General features: G+C 35.7%; 1 protein-coding gene across 2 annotated transcripts in view; it reads left to right on the forward strand.

The window, feature by feature from the left end:
• The first annotated feature begins 5663 nt into the window (after positions 1-5663).
• The window catches only part of LOC113231154 (carbohydrate sulfotransferase 11), a 140810-nt gene continuing 126378 nt past the window's right edge, over positions 5664-20095 (forward strand). For both annotated transcript variants that reach the window (XM_026465348.1, XM_026465349.1), the window contains exon 1: positions 5664-5765. The gene's annotated coding sequence lies outside the window, so the exon portion shown is untranslated. The remainder of the gene's footprint in view (positions 5766-20095) is intronic.

A 20095-nucleotide genomic window follows, 5' to 3' on the forward strand; every position in this document is an offset into this window, starting at 1 on the left:
CCATATTTGTTAATAACAATCTTATGAGCTAAGCTAGTAGAAATAAGAAGAATAATTAATTGTAATTATTCTTCTTATTACATTAAAATTAGAGAATTATTAAATATTTCTCAATTTAATTTATTTAAAATTAATTTATTTAGAATTATTAAAAATTTTCAATATTTCTCTAAGTATTAAAATACTTAGAGAAATATTGAGAATGTCAAATCATAGAAGGTATAAGCAACACATGCTCGCAAAATCTGTAACTGTTACGGTTAATGACGTCTGCACTCAAACCGATAGTACTGTCTTTGTTAATTCGGAGCCACAAGTGGAATATGAAAAACCATCCCAGACACCGTACAAACAGAGTGGTAACATTGTTAATGATCAGTTTTTTCGTGTATAAATCTATTAAAATCCTACATCAGAACATAGATGGCTTAATTAATAAAGCCGATTTATTGACGGTTTGTTTGGATGATATGGAATACATAGGTAAACGTATAGACATATTATGCTTTACAGAACATAACATGGTACCTGATGATATCTGTTTATTACGAATACCAGGTTTTATTATTGCTGCGTCCTACACACGTAACAGTAGAGATGGTGGTTCCTGCATATTAGTTCGAAATGGTCTAAAATTTGAAGTTATCACAAATATTATAAAGTTAAATATACCTAATGTTTTTGAATGCTGTGCGATAGAATTGATTGACCATAAAATAGTAATTCTGTGTGTATATAGAGTACCGAAATGTAAAGATGTTACAAGAAATTTTCAGTCATTTTTGAACCATTTCGATGATGTTCTAAACCTAATTATATCTAGTAACAAAAACAAGATTATAGTATGCGGAGACTTTAATGTAAATATTTTAAAAAAATCCAAATATACCACCTCGTTTATCCAGCTGATCGAGAGCTATAATCTTAAATTATCAGTTAAAGAGCCCACAAGACCCAGAAGTGGAACATGTTTAGATAATGTTATTCATAATATACGCGGTGGAAAAACTGAACTTTGTGAATTAGCTCTTTCGGACCATAAAGCACAACTCATGACATGCCCAGTTAAGCAAACCTGCACATATAATTATTGGTTCTGCATGAAACGAAACTATTGTCAAGAGTATCTCGAAAAATTTAGAAAATATCTAATTAAATTACCTTTTGCAGAAGTTTACGATACTCAGGACGGACAAGAGGCTTTCTCTAGGTTCTATGATTTATTCAAATTACTTTATGATCTATGTTTTCCAATAGTCAAAGTGAAATTTAGGACAGAAGTGCGACCAAAATGGCTCTCTAGGGGCATTAAAAAATGTAGTAAGCGTAAACGATCGCTTCTGTGGCGATATAGATTAACAAAAAGTTCCTCCGATAAGCAAATATTTAAATTATATTCAAAAAGATACAGCCATATAATTAAGTTAACTCAAAAATCGCAAAACAATCATTACATATATACATCGGCAAACAAATCAAAGGCAACATGGGATATCATCAATAATAACAAGCAGATAAATCCAAAGGCAACAGTAAGTAAAATCGTAGTAAACGGAATATGCATCACAGATCCAAAAAGCATAGCTCAAATATTTAATGATAATTTCATTGACCAGGTAAAGACACTTAAACCTTATAGAACAGTGTTTAAAAACACGTGCAATTTCAATTCCCCCAAATCTTTTTTTATGAAACCCACTGATCACTTTGAAATATGTCAAATCATTAGAAATCTAAAAAATACTTGTAGTACTGGTGAAGATGAAATATCCACAAAAGTGTTAAAGTATGTATGTGATATTATTTCCCCTCCTTTAAGCTACATTATAAATCAATGCATTGAACAAGGGATATTCCCAAGAGAGTTAAAAACGACAGTAATAAAACCTCTCTACAAAAAAGGTGATAAGGGCGAATTAGGGAACTATAGGCCAGTTGCTTTAATTCCAGTAATGTCCAAGATTTTCGAAAGAGTAATATTTAATAACCTATACTCATATCTAGAAAAAAATAATATATTGATAGACCAACAGAAAGGCTTCCGTAAGAATAATTCCATCAATTTGGCTATATACGAATTTCTTGATAAAATATATTCTAGGATGGACAGAGGTCAGCCCGTTTCATCATTATACATGGATTTAACCAAGGCATTTGATTATGTAAATCATAACATGCTTTTGCATAAATTGTGGGTATACGGTGTAAGAGGCAATGCCCAGGAACTAATAAAATCCTACCTTAAAAATAGACTTCAGTCAACACACATTAATAAAGTATGTCCCGTATCGAAAATTGAGAAGTTTTATGCATCATCACAGAGAATAGTAAGTCAAGGAGTACCTCAAGGTAGCGTATTGGGACCATTGTTATTCTTAATATACATAAATGACATTTCTAAATCAATTAACGACCCTATGATATTGTTTGCGGATGATTGTACGGTAATTTATGACAATGAAACCAATATAAATACAAGTTTGAACTCTATTATTGAATGGCTTAAATATAATGATCTAGTTATAAATCTTGACAAAACTAAAGTTATGAACTTTAAACAAAGACACAATAAACCTATGCAAACTAGAGTGGTCTATGAAAGCAAGGAGGTCGGTGAAACAATGACAGTAAAGTTCTTAGGTTTATATATAGATAATAATCTAAAATGGCAAACACACCTAGAATATGTATGTGGTAAGATACTAAAGTTTTCTTATGCATTGTTTAGGCTATCGAAAATAGTAAATTTAGACGCTCTAGTGACTGCCTACCATGGTTATGTAGCATCCAACCTTAGGTATGGAATCATTTTTTGGGGAAATGCACCACACATTGAACGCATATTCAAAGCCCAAAAGAGATGTATTCGGGCTATATGCGGCTTGAAAAAAACAGATAGCTGTCAACCACATTTTAAAAATTTGAAAATACTGACTTTACCATGCTTATATATATTTGAAATTTCACTTTTCGTAAAGCGTCATCTTCATTTATTTGAATTCGTCACACGAGCCCGCCGTTCTCATCAACTGAAAAGTAGATCATGTAAAACTGCTCTACTTCAAAAGAGTGTAATAGTAATGGCTACGAAGGTTTATAACAAACTTCCACTTGAAATTAGGAATTGCAACGATTGTGCAGAATTTAAGAAATTATTATTTAATTACCTAAATGATTGGACATTCTATAATATTGAAGATTTCTTATAAAATTTACATTTCATATTATTAAATTTGTTATTGATTATTTTACTATTGTTATTATGTTTCATTAGTAATAGGTTGCATTAATTGGACTGCATGATTATAATATTATTACAAATTATTGCATGAGAATTACTAAAATTAAGAAAACTTTGTATGCCATAAGGCGGATCACAGTGATTCAAAATTCATTCTTGTAACAACTTTATAACCTGTGTATCACAAAGAAATAAATGATTTGATTTTTTTGATTTTTTTGACCAAACATGCCAGAGACGCTGTAAAAGCAAGGAAGCCTCAACAGAACCCTAAAGATGTTATTGTACATTACGCGTAAGGCGTTGTACGTTCTCTGTGTGAAGTTGGTACACAGTGCACCGGTATAAAAATTCTGGCAGTAAGCTCTGAAAAAGACTTATTTTTACATTTACAGAGCACCTAGGAAACCTCTGAGACAACATGTGACAACGCACCGACAACGCCCTGCTTTTAGATTTTCAGTGTAATAATGTGTCCTAGGTACTTAAACCGAGAAACACGATTCAAAGGTACACTATTTAAAAGAAGTGATGGAATATTATTTATATATAAAATTATTTTTTATAATTATATTAATTATATTTAAAAACAAGAAACACGCTCTTCTTTTCATTGTACCCTTAATCCATGCCTCACGGCATAAGTTTCTCACACATTCAGCGTTTCACACAAATCATTAATTTCACTTTTAAATTTATAATTAACAAAACAAAAGAATGTGCATAAACCTGTTCAGATTTTTTTGTACATAATTATTCCACCTAAGCGACTGTATCGATGCAGTCGCGCGTTTGCATCGATGCAATCGCCTATGAATCGCAAGTGTAAATGCAATTGCGCGTTCTTGAAACGCGCGATTTCATGCTGCTAAAAGTCACCTTGTATAACCACTCTAAGACAAACATTTTGTATGCATTATAAATATAAATTATGAGTAATCAAATTTATAACGTAACAACACAAGATTACAAAACAGAATATTGCAAAGCAACGACCTAATTCACGTATATTTATAGAGCTAAATTATCATAACTAACGGCTAAGGATTATCGTTTGACGAAAATGGGACAAGTTTGGTTATAGATTATATCCATTCGTGCTCTATAATTTACAAACTTTACTTATGATAATGCGATAGTCATTTGTTTATTAAATAAAATATTCAAAATTGATTGACGCGTCTTAGCACCAGGAAGTTAAACATTCGATCAAAATATTGGCCGTGTTTTGAAAATTACTTCAAAATGTTGATGAGATTCCGAGTATGTCCATTAGACTTTATAAAACCAAAGGTTACGTATTGCTTTTGTCATATTCTGCCGCCGTTAGTTGAAAGGGCACATATGACAAAAAGTCAAAACCAAGAAAATAAAAAATATCTTATTTTCTCTTGCGATAACTTCATGCCTTTTCCACCTAGGAAAAAATAAAAAGAGTGACAGAACGGCCTTTTCTTATAGATGACGGCAATGTACATTTAAAAATCATATTATTTCAATTAACGGCAGCAGTATTCCTTACATTACATGCTCTGACTTTCCTTAAATGTAAAGGCCCTTAGTTTTTATGCTTAAACGTTAGATTGTAAAAACATGTTAGGTACTTATTATGACTCCGTGGGTTCGAATTTACGCTCGCACCTCTGAGTTTTTCGGAATTTGAGAGCGATATTTATTTTGAAATTTATTATTAGCTTTTTCGCTGAAGGCAAACATCGCGATGAAACCTGCGCGTTGAAAAAGTTCACAACCCTCGGAAAACGTGTGACGTCCCCAACCCGCATCTGGCCAGCGTATTGTGAAAACTCTCGCCCGAGAGGATATCCGTGTCCAACAGTGGGACGTATAAATGGGTTGATATTGTATTATGACTTAAAGACAATAGTGAATTAAAAGGCCAACTTTTTACGGATTGGACACTAACACTATTTTTGCGTTATTTTACTCAAGAAACAATTTCGTAACACGGTCTGCCTGTCATAGGTTACATCATATAATAAACACTATAATTAATATACAAATAAGTATGTGAAAGGGAATCATGTATTGGTGCAAAAAATCTTTGGAATCCTTTTTGGAAGTTGATTGACACAACGCGACGTGGGGATGAAAAAATAAAAATAAAATAAAATAAAATTAAAAAAGGCCCATCCAACAGGAGCTGATTGCATCTGCACACTTCATAAAGTGGAAACACGTTTCACAAACGTTATAAACCACAATTATACAAGTATTAACATAATGACTGAAGATCCGGGTCAGTGGCTCACTTATGTCACGGACGAGTTGCCGAAAAAAAAATGGACTCGGGTGCTTTGCCAAAAATAAAGCTGCAGTGCAGTAGTGTTGTTGCAGCGGCAGACTGCGGCGCTCCACTCATTGTCATGTCGGAGACTGCTCTGGTCGATATTGCCAGTACAGCCGCGCCTCTCGTCGCGAGCAGACGTGCCTAATTGTTCCGGCCGGTCTCTATGCCGATCACGACGAGTGAACGCAACCTTTGAAGCTCGCGTAAAAACAAATTGTAATTAAGTGTTTAAATCTACCTTTCACTACAAGTTTCATTTCACATTCCATTTATACTGTGCTAAAATGGAGGATTATCGTTGTTAGTATTTATTTATTTGCGGTTTGTTTAGTTTTGTTGTAGTGAAAGCTCGGTTGAGATGAAAACTGACCTTGTGATTGGCATATAATGATGAACAGCTGATTGGCAGATGGGTGAATCACATACCGGTGTCTGGCAGGTTAGGTTAGGTAACGTGGAGAGAAAACTTGCGAACTCTTACGACTCTACGTAGAGATAAATTTGACGCAGCTTTTTGCTAAAGCCGTACTTGGATAACCTATCGTAGGTTTCCAATTCAATGCATTACGAAACTCATTTAACTTACTGAATCATAGCCGTGTAGTACCTTTGGAAGGTCAGTTATATGTAATTTTATGTGATGTGTTTTGAGTTTTTGGTTTCGCTAGATCCTACTGTGTAACGTATTTAACAATAAATCTGATACAAAATTCTTATCAAAGTTTTACAAGTCATTTACTTCAGCAAAAAAGTAACATATACCATTTAATTTTATAATTTGGAAGCTATAGCACAGGTTTCGACCTAGTTTACCTACCTAGTTTACTTTTTTATATAATATCAGGTGACGGGACGAAGACGTCGTGCGCCTGATAGTAAGCTCCACGCCTGTCCATAACAGTTGCAGTGCCACTCAGAGCTTTAAATCACAAAAATCTGAGGGGCACTGCCTCTGCGCCCGTCACCCTGAGACATAAGTTGACAAGTCCCATGTGATTGTAGTTTCACCAACTTATAAATGTAGTAAGAATTTTGTAGTCTGTGATGGTAGAAAAACAACTTTTTTTCCATTTACAAAAAAAAAATTAATCTGTTGGTTACAAAAATTCGAATACGCGTAACCAAATTTTTAGGGCCCATTTGGGTTTTTGTCTAAGTCTTGAAAACTCATTTTAAACTTTTTAATTGATCATTAAAAGTACGGTTAAACGCTGATATATTTTACGACATACTTAAATGTCGTTGATAAACGGTGTTCACCAAACATAAGCGCAGATTAATTATTCCGTTCACACCTATACAAATATTTACAATAAATTATTTTGGCCTTGTTCAGAGCAGAGGAGCAAAAACCACACAATTGATTTGATCCCTATCAAATTCCTAGTAACTACCGTTCACCATCCCTAGTAACTACAGCGATGATGATTCAACAGACAGTTTAAATATCACGACACCTGAAAGAACCAAAATCAAGTTAATTTTCGCATATAATTACTAGACAGATTTACTAAGAGACTTACTTACATTCATGTTTCATAAAGTATGTTTTAATTGATTTGATAGGGCATTACTAGTAACTACAGGGGGATGATAATGATGACTAAATAGATAGTTTAAATACCGCGACAACTGAAAGAACCAAAATCAAGTTAATTTTCGTATTTATTTACTAGAGAGAGACTTACTAACAATTATGTTTCGTAAAGTATGTTTTAATTTGTAAACTTGCATGTCCAAAATGTATACCACCATCACATATATTAATTTTCTAAGTATTTACTAACGTAGTAAATTTACTAAAATTGACTGGTTTAGTAAATTTACTACGTTAGTAAATAATTAGAGTAAGCAACATTATTGCAAGAGTTCATTATGCATAATATTCGTAATCCATCTATATAAATTTTGTGGATTTTCTGTTTCCCTGATACAATCATGATGGAATAATGCTGTCGCCAATATAATTTCCGTTATAGTTTTGTTATTTATTTATTTGTTTTTAAGGAATGACAAACAACTGTACAGGATATGATTACATACATAGTGAAATTCTCTAACATAAGTATACGTACAATCAAGAACGTTATCCACATATTATACTATTCAAATTGTAAAATTGAAGTTATTTCAAAATTATAACAAAAAAAACTTTAAAAGTTTGTGGAATTATACTTATTTGTCATTTTTTATTGCAATTGGTTAACGGAGAGTGGGTGAAATGTAATAAACCGGGTTCATTCCCTACATTGCCACCGTTAAAGGTGGAATATTTTCTTCGAATTTAAATGGGACTACTACTCAGGCATCCCCTTAACACAAAAAAAGAATCTTCGAAATCCACCCATAAATATCTGCGTAATCGCGTAACTTACAAAAAAGTATACAGTCGAATTGAGAACCTCCTCTTTTTTGCAGTCGTGTAATAATAAAAAACAAACAGTAACTTAATTATTAGTATAAATATCGAACACAGAAAAATTTGTTCGTCCTGACAAAAATTGTGGCCCTAGTTTGGTACACTGATGCAGGTTTGAGTTCTGACAGATAGAAGGAATATTTCTATACATTCCATCTTTGTATTAAATTATTACAAACTAGAGGAGCAATCACACTCAGTTTTGCTCTGTATCCAAGCGCCGAGAGCATTGAGCCAGCGGATCACAAAAAATGAATGAATATCATGGTATTAAAAGAACATGACATTCAATGTATTGCAAGGTTTGCATGGTCTCGAAGGGACGTTCCTTCATGGACGTTGCAATATGTACGAAACGTCGAGGTAATTAAAATATGTTTTATACATGATTAAGTCCCGAACTTAAAATCAAATAATCAGTAACTAATTTATTAAACTATGACAATTATGCATAATTACGTTAGACTAACATAAATAACTAAATATGAATCGTGTCTTTGTAAACATCGACCTTCTGCAGGAATGTGTTAATGGAAACGATAATAGACTCTAAAATAAATTATTTCTTATAGACTCAGGAAGAATAAATCTGAATTCTCACAGCACTTCTAATGCTCGTTTTTCTCGTTTATTATTCTACACTATGCCGAATGCCCATTTCGTTGGATTTTTATCGATATGAATATCTCTAATAGCACCAGTGGAACCAGTAGAAACAATAGGCATATAACTGAAAGGGAGCGTAGCGTGACGGTCTTCCGTCGGCTACATTTCGACTTCCTAATTAGCCTCTGATGAGCTTATTAGATATAATAATACTAATTGGACTTTGTGTGCTGGAAATATGCAATTATGTTCGCTACTAATATAATTTTAATATTTTTAAAATTGTCAAACAACCACGATACTCTACCAAAAAGATAACAGGGGCCAGTCTAATGCACGATCGTTATCTTAGGAGACGCAGCTATCGTAATGCATAGGTAATAATTAAATACCTAACATCAATATGTGACGGAGAAGTGAACCTTCCGATGTTAATTTTAGCCACTTTGACTTTTTAATACAGAACTACATATTTTCGTATCCTTATGCCTCAAGCAAAACGCACCACCATCACAGGCATTATTTTTTGTAACACTTATAGTTGCACTTTCTCAGAGCTTTAAATTCCAAAGATCTGAGGGGCACTGTCTCTGCGCCTGTCACCTTGAGACATAAGTTGACAAGTCCTATGTGCCTGTAATTTCACCACACCCTTACCCTTCAAAACCGGAACGCAGTAAAGCTCACATTACTGCTTGGCGGCAGAAATAGATAAGGTGGCAATACTTACCAGGACGAACTCTTTCACTTTCTACTGCAAGTGAAACTGAATTTACCCATCTATTACACAGCCTCAGTTGGTTGTCGATAACTCTACCACACGTGTGGCATTAGGGAGTGATATATTTATCGACGCGAAATAAGAAAGAATTAGTAAGAAAAGGCTTAAAGTCCATGCAATGAGAACGAAGAAAACTACTAAATACAACCAACCCACACGAAACGCTTTGCTTCCTGCTTCTTAAAGCAAGCAAAGAAATGAAATATACTACAGGCATCTGTGTTCTGAAAAGTACAACATAGACATTCAGCTGAGCAAAAATGATTCCTTACAGTTTCCCACGCCTTCTATGAATGATGGTATATCGATAAAATCTTTCAACGTTAAAAGCTAACAATTCGTTAATTTGTTAATGGTGGATGTGTAAACAATTTTTACGCTTTATTACATCATGTAATGATGGATACGCAACAGGCTTGCTAAAGCACGTTGAAAATATTTTGATAATTTGGTTTTTTATGCCATAATGTACTTGGACTGTAATACATTGGTATCGCCCCTATGTTGTAGCATATCTGTACAAATACAACCGTTTTAAATAAATATAGAAAAATAAGTGTAATACGGATTAGAGCAGTAGAGCTCCTTGTGAAAAATTATTGACTTTGCGTCGTATTTTAGAACTCTACTCAATGCTCAAGTCAGGATTTGAGCAGACTTGAATATGATTTCAAGCACTGGAAATACGACCCTAATGGCAAGGACTGGAGTATGATTTCTAGTGCTTTGAATCATACTCAAGTCCTGACTTGAGCATTGAGTAGAGTTCTAGAATACGACCCTAAATCTGCCACCAAGCTGTAATGTCAGCATCACTGTGTTCCGGTTTTAAAGGATACGGGTGCTGGGGAAATTACAGGCATATGGGACTTGTCAACTTATACCTGTGACAGGCACAGTGGCCACGCCCTTCAGATCTTTGCGATTTAAAGCTCTGAGTGGCACTGCAACTGTTATGTACAGGCGTGTAGCTTACCACCAGGCGCACTACTTGTTCGTCCCGTCACTTAATATTATAAAAAAAAAGTAAAGCGGAGGTTCACCACGACAAGATCGAAAGTTTCAATTGCAATCGGTTCCTTGTAACTTCTTTTCAACAGCGGAAAACGATAATTTTGAGAATTCGCAGAATACGAATACTTGTGTTTTTTATATTAACTCTAGTGTTAATTTGGCTTGTTTTTCTTAACCACCTAAGGCTAATAGCACATATGGAACAAACGCCTCAGGCCTCATAGTATTCCTCATCTTTTTTGTTGTAGGAGAATTAGATAATTCCTGTCAAGCTTGATATTCTTATAAAGAGGGTTACGGTATAAAACACGCGGAAGAAAAATCTGATAAAACTACTGTAGAACGAAAGAAATTCTGAGCCATACAACCATAAAGTGATAAATTTTGAAAACGATAATTGAGTTTGCAATGGCATAATAAATTTAAAGAAGAACAATAATAAATGGATAGACTCGTGGACTTTGATTTAAATTTTCACAATGTTCACACATTATATGAATTAATAATCGCGTAAAAATATTATTTACCTCGACGTTTCGGACGTATTGCAACCTCTCTGGTCTCGAAGCGTTTGAAGAGGCAGGTGTCAACATCTTCTAACCGTGCGAGGTATTCTAACTACCCGCACTTGAAATATTTTTATTTATACACGATTAAGTTCCGATATTACATTCAAATAAAAACAAGGACTTTAAAAGTAAAGAGTTATTTTTATATTCTCTTTCTATAAATATAAAAAGAGCGGTGGTCGCCCAATGGAAGAACGGTGTGTAACTCGATTCCCTATGACGGCATGTGACACTGCTACATACGCACTATTTGAGTACCGCGACACGACTGATAGCTCGCGATTCATGCAATAATGACTTCCAAATATTTCGTGATTTAGGCATGTGCACTTTGAAAAAGAATGGTAATTATAGCTTCGGGCTGGACACTTCGATGTTTATTGGTAGATTTTAAAAGAATGATCGTCGTGGGTTACCATTTTTATGTGATTACACAAGCAGTATTTCGCCAATAAGAATCTTGAATGGCACTGGTGTAATCCATTCCGGACTAAAATGAGAAGCAAGTTCGCAGATAAAGTTGCGTCCGGATATGTTACGGTAAGTGGAGAATATGAGTATGAAACATAAAGTAGGTAGATAATTAGGTTTTTTGTTTTATTTTATTGATCAACATATAGGAAATAGTTATTTGTTATGCAAGGCTGCAAAGTTGTTGTTTGACACGAGTATATAATGTACGACAAATCGCGTAGTTGAATGTGTCATTATGTTTTTTTTTCATCCAAAGAAAAAGTTAGCTGCACCTCAGTCCATCTTCAAGTTCGAATTTCTAAAACGCTTTTGCGCGCAGGCTTCTGATGAGAAGGAAAGCCTTTCCGAGTGAGATGAAAAAATACTTATTTACTAATTACAAGCATCGCTCACGAAAGCTCTTCCGGTTTTATCCGCGGCGAAGGCGAACCTGAACTAGGTTAATTTAAGCAAAAATGTAATTATAATGGAGCAAAAATAACAAATAAAGAGACTGGTTAAAAAAGACAGGTTAAAAAGCATGGTAACTTACATACACATACAATAACAATTAAGCAAATTACAAAATAAAATATATATCTTCAGTTTAAAAAATGTTTCTTAATGTATAAGTTATTTATAGTGTTTGTTGTTTTGATAATTACATATAAATTCCTCACTCATTTTTTCATTAATGCAGGTAACAAATTTTTCCAATTTCTTTTTGCGTAATAGTTATTGAATTTAGACAGTTTCTTTTGATGAATTATTTTTCTTAATGGAATGTGACGAGAGTATGGTGTAATCTTTGTGTAGTTATGATGTTCATCTATTAATGGGATAGTGTTTAGTTTGTTACAGTTAATATATTACAGTATTGAAATAGTTGAGTTCCATTACCTACAAGTTTATTTTAAATCTTTTTTGGAACAATTAGACGTACCAATTTATTCACAATTTGTATATTTTGTAGACTTATGCCATAACCATTTATGATCGCCGCTAATACCAGGTATAATGTTCTTAAAGTGTATATGGGAGTTTGAGACTAAAACTTACAAATACCATTAGATAAATGTATTAACTATGTAAAAAAAATGTGGTCATAAATATAAGCATGATGTCATTGAAGGAGCCACCACTTATATTAACTCGGAATCAACTTGGTTAGAGAAAGCTTTATAATGTTTATGCAGTAAGAGAGAAAAACACGTTGCGCGTTTCGTTTCCGTTCGCGCCGACACGAATTGCACGTCTCACACGTTTCGTTCTTATTACACAGACATGAAGCTTTTCTTGACCTGCTTAATGCGATTCCGTGTCGGAGAATGTGGTGACATCCTCAAGTCACACGACTGGCAACGCATTTGTGATTTTAAGGACACTTCTATAACATCGCAAATGTCTGTAGACGACGATTACAACTTTCCATTAGAGCATTTGTCAAAATTAGACTGACTTTATTTTGGGCGACGACGAGGGCGGTCCTGACTAAGGGCGTGTTCCCATTATGTCGTAACGTTTTACTTATCGTTGGACGACTGTCGCGTCTAGCTTGTTTACATATCACGACTATCTGTCGTGACTTTGTCGTGGACGTTTGTTTTATCGTTTAACGACTGTCGTATCTAGCTGTTCCCACTAGATCGTGACGACAATTTATCGGTTCACGGCAGCCGCTTTGTCGTTTGTACGCCCTAAGGGCGCGTGCAAATTAGAAGTTATAAAAGCGCTGCAGTTGTGCCACAGCTGCGCCACTACTGACTATCATACAATATTTAGATGCGCAGCTGCAGCGCCACAGTCGCGCCACACACTATACGACTATATATTAAATGAAAATTTGTAGTGGCACGGCTGCCACACCATAGACGTGGCACAGTAGCGTTTCTACAAGCGTCTAATTTGAAAGCACTTTAAACCTGTCACGAGAGAAGACGACTCTTCCTAGACGTCCTACAGACAGACCGTACATAGTAAGCGCGTGTGTGTGAATCCGACAGTGTACAAATCTAGAAAACTCGGACCCACTTCGGATCTCGCTTGTGCCCTAGGTTCGATTCAAATTCGAGAAAATACTAATATCGCTTGTACACCTAGAGATAAAATGATTCCTGTGACATTTCGGACCGTCATTTCTCGGAAATAAAAGGTAAACTTAAGGTAAACTGTTAAGTAAAAAGAAAAGAGAAGTTTCGATAGGTATGGAGGACGGAGCTCAGGTGGACGCTCTATATACTGATTACAGTAAATGTTTTGATCGCATTCACCACACAATCTTCCTTGATAAGTTATCGAGGGCTGGTGTCCACGGTGATCTATATAGATGGTTCTCGTCCTATATTGATAGGCGCAGTCAAGCAGTGGTACTTTCCGGTTATATATTCACTTGGAATTTTGTTCCCTCCGGCGTGTCACAATGGTCTCTGTTAGGCCCATTATTGTTCATCATATTTATTAATGATATCCAACTTTGTTTTCATAACTCTGAAGTATTACTTTATGCTGATGATATGAAAATCCTCAAAAAAAGTTCAAAATCAAGGTTCAAAACGTTCAGGCTCTGCAGAATGATCTTGATCAGTTCGTAGCTTATTGTCGAATTACTATAAACTAGACTTAAATGTAACTAAGTATTTCGTAATATCTTACTCGCGTAAAAAACCATTATCGGTGGAGGTTAGTTAGGTTAGGTAGTCTTCTAGGGAGTTGTATGAATAGAGTGGACAGTGTTAGGGATCTAGGCGTGTATTTTGATTCCCACCTGCACTTGGATAAACATATTTAGAGTATAGTTGCTAAAGCATATAGAGCCTTGGGGTTCTTGATGCGGGCGTGTAATAATTTTACCGATATAAAGCCTATTAAAATATTGTACTGTTCTCTTGTACGCAGTGTTCTGGAATATGCTTCTCAGGTGTGGAATCCTAGATACAAAGTTTACAAATCACGTATTGAAGCCATACAAAAAAAGTTTTAAGGTATTTAGATTATAAGACAAAACAGCGAACGGCAGGCTATGTGGAGCGTTGTAAGTTATAATTTTGTACCTCTCGATTATAGGCGAAAAGTTAATGACATTTGCTTCCTGTATAACTTAATAAACAGTAAAATTGACTCGTTGGAACTGCTGTCTAAATTATCCTTTAGGACTAACCAGCTGAGTCTCAGGCGTCGACCGGTGCTGTGTGTGCCCGGGGCGAAAACCAATTATAGGCAAAATTCATTTTTTATAAGAGCAATTAAGGAGTACAATCAATCGTCTATTGACATAGATCTGTTCACTACCAGTGTAGGTTTGATTCGACGAACGTTTACTAAGCAATACTTTACATAATTATCTATCTCTCATTATTTTGTTTCCTGTCTTTAAGATGTGCGTGTTGTTGGTTGGGCTATATAGGGTTTAATACTTTTCCTTTTTTTTCTTTGCCTTTTTTTCCTGCATTGGCAATTGTACCTGTTCTCAATGTGTAAAATAATATTATCTATGTAGTTTACATTTCAATAATAATGTTTTAGTTTCTGCTGACTAAAAACTTAATAACTTATTTTTTGTGCTATTTGTGGAGATTTGTAATTAGCATTTTCACCTGTTACTCAACATTTATTTATTGTTAAAAATTCGCTCTAAATCTTTCTAAAAATAAATAAATAATAAAAACTCTCACTTGTACTCGCTTCCTTTTGTATTAATACGAGTTTTTCACAGCTCGACATCATTTTATAGGCCTTTCATAGTTTCTGCCATTCACCATGATCTTGTTCTTATATGACCCATTTCGCTGCTGTATATCCCACACTTTTATTACATTGTCATCTGTCATCAGTCTAATGTCAAAATAATAACTTACGTACAAATGACGCTATTGTAAGCAATTAAATTAAATACATAGCATTACTTTAGACAATCGGCTTAATATGCACCCTTGGTATAGTAAAGCCGCATATAATCATACTATAAAAATGGTTTTATCACACGAAAGTTATTAAAGTAATAAATACAAAGTACACGAAACAAATTATGTGTATGTGAAAATTTATTAACTCTCCTTTTTAAGCATAAAGTTATCGGCTGATTTCGTTTGTAGAATCTTTAAAACTCTCCTGATAAGTTATAATTACACACACTACAACTGTATGTATGCATTGCAAAGATTATGTAAGTATTTATTCAATATAAGAGTACAATTACATGACATACATATAAGACATAAGTATTTACGATGTTTATATTATTTTCATTTCGGGACGCATACGTCCGTCACTCACTCGGCTAGGGACCCATTGAAAACCAGTGTCATAGCCTAGTCTTGGATGTGACTTTAGCATAATGGGATCGTTTTGCATACGCCACAGCCGCACACATGTCAATATAGTATTATGCAACTTGTTGTACAAATCTTGTTACACTGTTTTATGTGTTATTTCTGTTTTTATATATATTAGCCTTTTTTTGTGCTTTTTTCTTATAATCTGGCATTGCAGTAAATGGTTTCTATTTCTATAATTTTGCAGCTGTGGTCTTACGCTATTTTTTTATAATACGAAGTAATGAGACGAACAAGCCGTGTGGCTGGTGGGAGCTTAAAATTACAAGGATTTGACAGGCACTGCCACTGCGCCCTGTCACCCAGAGTCATAAGTGCCAAGTCCCATGTGCCAGTAATTTCACCAGCACCCTTCAAAACTGGAACGCAGTAATGTTGACATTATTACTTGGCGGCAGAAATAGGTGGACGAACTCTTTCACGAGGATAGCTTTATCCTATTTAGTATAATTTTAGTAGAAGGAGCTCTCCTTCTACTCAAATTATACTAAATAAAACTACATTCCTGCACCAAGCGTAAAATTCACGGAGAAATATGTAATACAGAATTTTTATGTTCTATTTAAACAGCACATAATAAAAAAGCTATTTAAAACTGAGTTTGTATAAAAAATCTTGCGTTATGTCTTTTTTGCCGCGCAAACTCATAACCTTTGATCATTTATGTCGTGACGTCGTGATTATAAACACACAAAAACCTATTTTTGACCATAGATAATAACATTATAGCGCGTCTTTTAATAATGCGTTGTATGTGCTTATTTTTCTTATCAATTTAAGTTTGTCCTTCTAATATAATGGCAGTCATTTTTCGTTTGTTACAAGGCCATTTGCTTCAATTTTGAGTAAAATCTTGAACATAATAATTATTGGAATGTCGTTTTTATTTACGTTTTTTAAGAGACAAAAACTAGTTGAATGTTTTACCTTTTGTAAAATTTTATTGTCAAATTTTATGTGTGGTGTAAATATTAGCTTAAATGTTAGTAAAACCATGTATCTACTAAACAAATAGTATTTTAAATAAATAAGTAGCTGATGATCTTGTGCTGTTTTTATTGAAAAGTAAAATGTTTTTTCTGTGTGTAACTTGATATTTTCATGTGCAAAAGAGACTGCCTTATGTTTCCATGTAACTCAGTGAGATGAAATATTAGGGGTTAAAGTATGAAATTGCCGTTTTATTGCAATAGGTTCTTTGAATTTTCATAGAATCTTCATGGTTTGAGGTTTTCGAATGAAACTTTTTTCAAATGGTTTCTGTGATTTTTTTTTTTTAATTTGAAACATTTGAATATCGACTTTCAATTGTTTTTGTTATTCAATTTAGACAAGAAAGTTGGATACTGCGAAAATTCGAGTGATTTTTGAATACGAGTTCCGACGCGGAACTAACGCGGCAGAAACAGCCCGCAATATCAATGCTGCGTTTGGAGAGGGGTCTACTAATGAACGCACCGTGCGATTTTGGTTTAAACGCTTTCGTGATGGAAATTTCGACTTAAAGAACGAGCCACGAGGAAGACCGCCCACACAGGTGAATAACGATGAATTAAGAGAGATAGTGGAAGCCGATCCTAGTCAAACTACCCAGGAATTAGCGGCATGGTTTAACGTTACCTTACCCACAATATTGACTCACTTGCGTCAAATCAATAAAATAAAAAAATACGAAAAATGGGTGCCTCATGATTTGACTGATCTGCAGAAAGAAACGCGTGTTGAAACTTGTGTTGCCTTGTTGAACCGGTACAGAAATGAAGGAATATTGGATCGAATTGTAACATGTGATGAAAAGTGGATTCTTTATGATAACCGGAAAAGAAAAATGCAATGGCTGACCCCAGGTCAAATGCCACAACAGTGTCCTAAAGCAAAACTTACCAATAAAAAGGTAATGGTAACTGTTTGGTGGTCTCAGCATGGTGTTATTCACTATAGTTTTCTCCGATCTGGTCAAGCAATAACGGCAGATGTCTATTGTGCCGAACTCCGAACCATGTTGACAAAACTAGCAGTAAAACAGCCCCGACTCATGAATCGATCTTCACCATTATTGCTCCACGACAACGCGAGACCTCACACAGCACGAGAAACCATTTTGACCCTTCAGGAACTGCAGTTAGAAACCATTCGTCATCCTCCGTATTCACCAGACCTTGCTCCAACGGACTACCATTTTTTTCGTGATTTGGACAATTATCTACGTGACAAGAAGTTTTCTTCCCAGGAGGCAGTACAAAATGCTTTCACACAGTTTGTGCAGTCTAGATCGTCGGAGTTCTATCGCAAAGGCATTAAATAACCTTCCCATTAGATGGCAGCAATGTATAGATAATAATGGCAACTAGTTTGATTAAATAAATTTGTTAAAAATTTAAAAAATAAACAATTTAGATTTTCAGTACACATCGGCAATTTCATACTTTAACCCCTATTATAACAAAACAGATTGAAAAGATGTATCGCTTATATTTTTTTTTTTACGTATAACTACCAGTAAAAAGTTTCATAACCGTACCTATCTCTTTTTAAACTAAATTGTATAGCTATTCTTGAGTTATGTACGGACAACTACACATTTTTTTACAAAAATCCCCTCCATTGCAACGGAACAAGATACATATAGATGATGTGCTGGCGTGTGTACATCGCGTCATTACAAAAAATGCTAATGTTGCAACTATAACGTTAAGTCAGTTGTTTTTAGAACTTTCTATTTTCAGTCACGACTTCAAATTAACCGTATTAAAATTAACTGGCACCTGTACAGTGTCCACACATAAGTCTTTTTTCGAAGAAATAGCGACTAAATGAGATGTCAAATAGTAGGTACTCATTTTGAATAACTGCCAATGCGCAAAACTATGCGTTTTTATACAATGGTTGGATATACAATACGGTTGGTTGTTGGTGTATAATTATGTAGTTAATGTGAGGTGAATGCGATTACATAATAGTGTTGTAATGACATTCTTGCCTATACTTATAGCAATAAAACTGGTATTGTAAAATCGTCAAATTTACAACCAAATCGAAAAAAACCTATTTAATAATGATTAATACGAAGATTAATAATATATAATAATACAATACGAACACTTAAAAAAAATCCTGCGAATCGTAAAAATCCTAAACAAAGATCTGCAACAAGGATATAATAATATAGACAAAATAACTAAGGTTCGCTGGTTCGTTCCGTGTTTTAGTTGGCATAACGTATAGCATGGTGTTGGTGTTCTAGCTCTTGTTCGGTGGACTGTATTGTTCAGGTTCTTGATCTGGATCGCAAATGAAAACTCTTGATTAAAGTGGATTCAATCGGTGTTTATTACCAAAAATGTTCCTACTTAAATACCAATTTCACTCTCTTATCTAGTACAGTGGTTGGCGAGTAGGCGGTCGGCGCGGAGTGCGGGGCGCGGGGAATTCTCTCATCTAGTACAGTGGTTGGCGAGTAGGCGGTCGGCGCGGATTATGTAGCTCGGTGTCCGCAACATCTCTCCCCCCGGCGCAGCTTTGCGTAGCCTCCTCTTCTTTTAGTAGGACGACGAGCTTCGATGTTGGCCTTTTGAAGACGCCGGTCTTCGTTCTGACATCGGCGACTCGTACGCTGCCGTCAGGCCCAGGGTACGTACGTTCTACCCTTCCCATTGGCCATACGTTCCTCGGTAGCGTGCTGTCGACGACAACCACTATGTCGCCGGCTTGTAGTTTTGACGTGTCATTCTTTCTAGCTGGTTCTCCTCGCGGTACTAGGGTCGGCAAGTACTCCCGTACCCAGCGTCTCCAGAATTGGTCTGCGAGTGCTTGGCTAGTACGCCAGGTTCGTCTGTCGGCTTCGTCACAGGGTCCTGTTCTCGGTAGACCCGTTGAAGATCCCAGCAAAAAATGGTTCGGCGTGAGGGCCTCGGGGTCGCGAGGGTCCACACTCACGTGCGTTAGGGGCCGAGCATTGATCGAATACTCGGCTTCGGTCAGGAGGGTTCTTAGCACTTCGTCTGATGGTGCCTTTTCTCGAAGCGTTGCTTGTAGCGCTGTCTTGACAGAGCGCACCATGCGTTCCCATGCGCCTCCTTGGTTCGGGGCGCCAGGTGCTATGTAGCGCCATTCCATACGCCGGGTCAGTCCTTCGTCTCTTAGGGCGGGTGCCCATTCGGCGTATGCGGCTTTCAGTTCTTGATCGGCGCCGCGGAAGTTGGTTGCGTTGTCTGAGTACATCAGTCGCGGCCATCCGCGGCGTGCTGCCATTCGTCTCAACGCCATTAGTGCCGAATCCGTAGAGAGAGAAGCGACAAGCTCGAGGTGAACGGCTCGTGTGGTGAGGCAGGTAAATAGTGCGCCCCACCTTTTCTCTCGGCGGCGTCCCACTT

This window comes from Hyposmocoma kahamanoa, unplaced genomic scaffold (genome assembly GCF_003589595.1).
Source record: "Hyposmocoma kahamanoa isolate Upper Pololo Valley unplaced genomic scaffold, ASM358959v1 64, whole genome shotgun sequence".
NCBI classification, from domain to species: Eukaryota; Metazoa; Arthropoda; class Insecta; order Lepidoptera; family Cosmopterigidae; genus Hyposmocoma; species Hyposmocoma kahamanoa.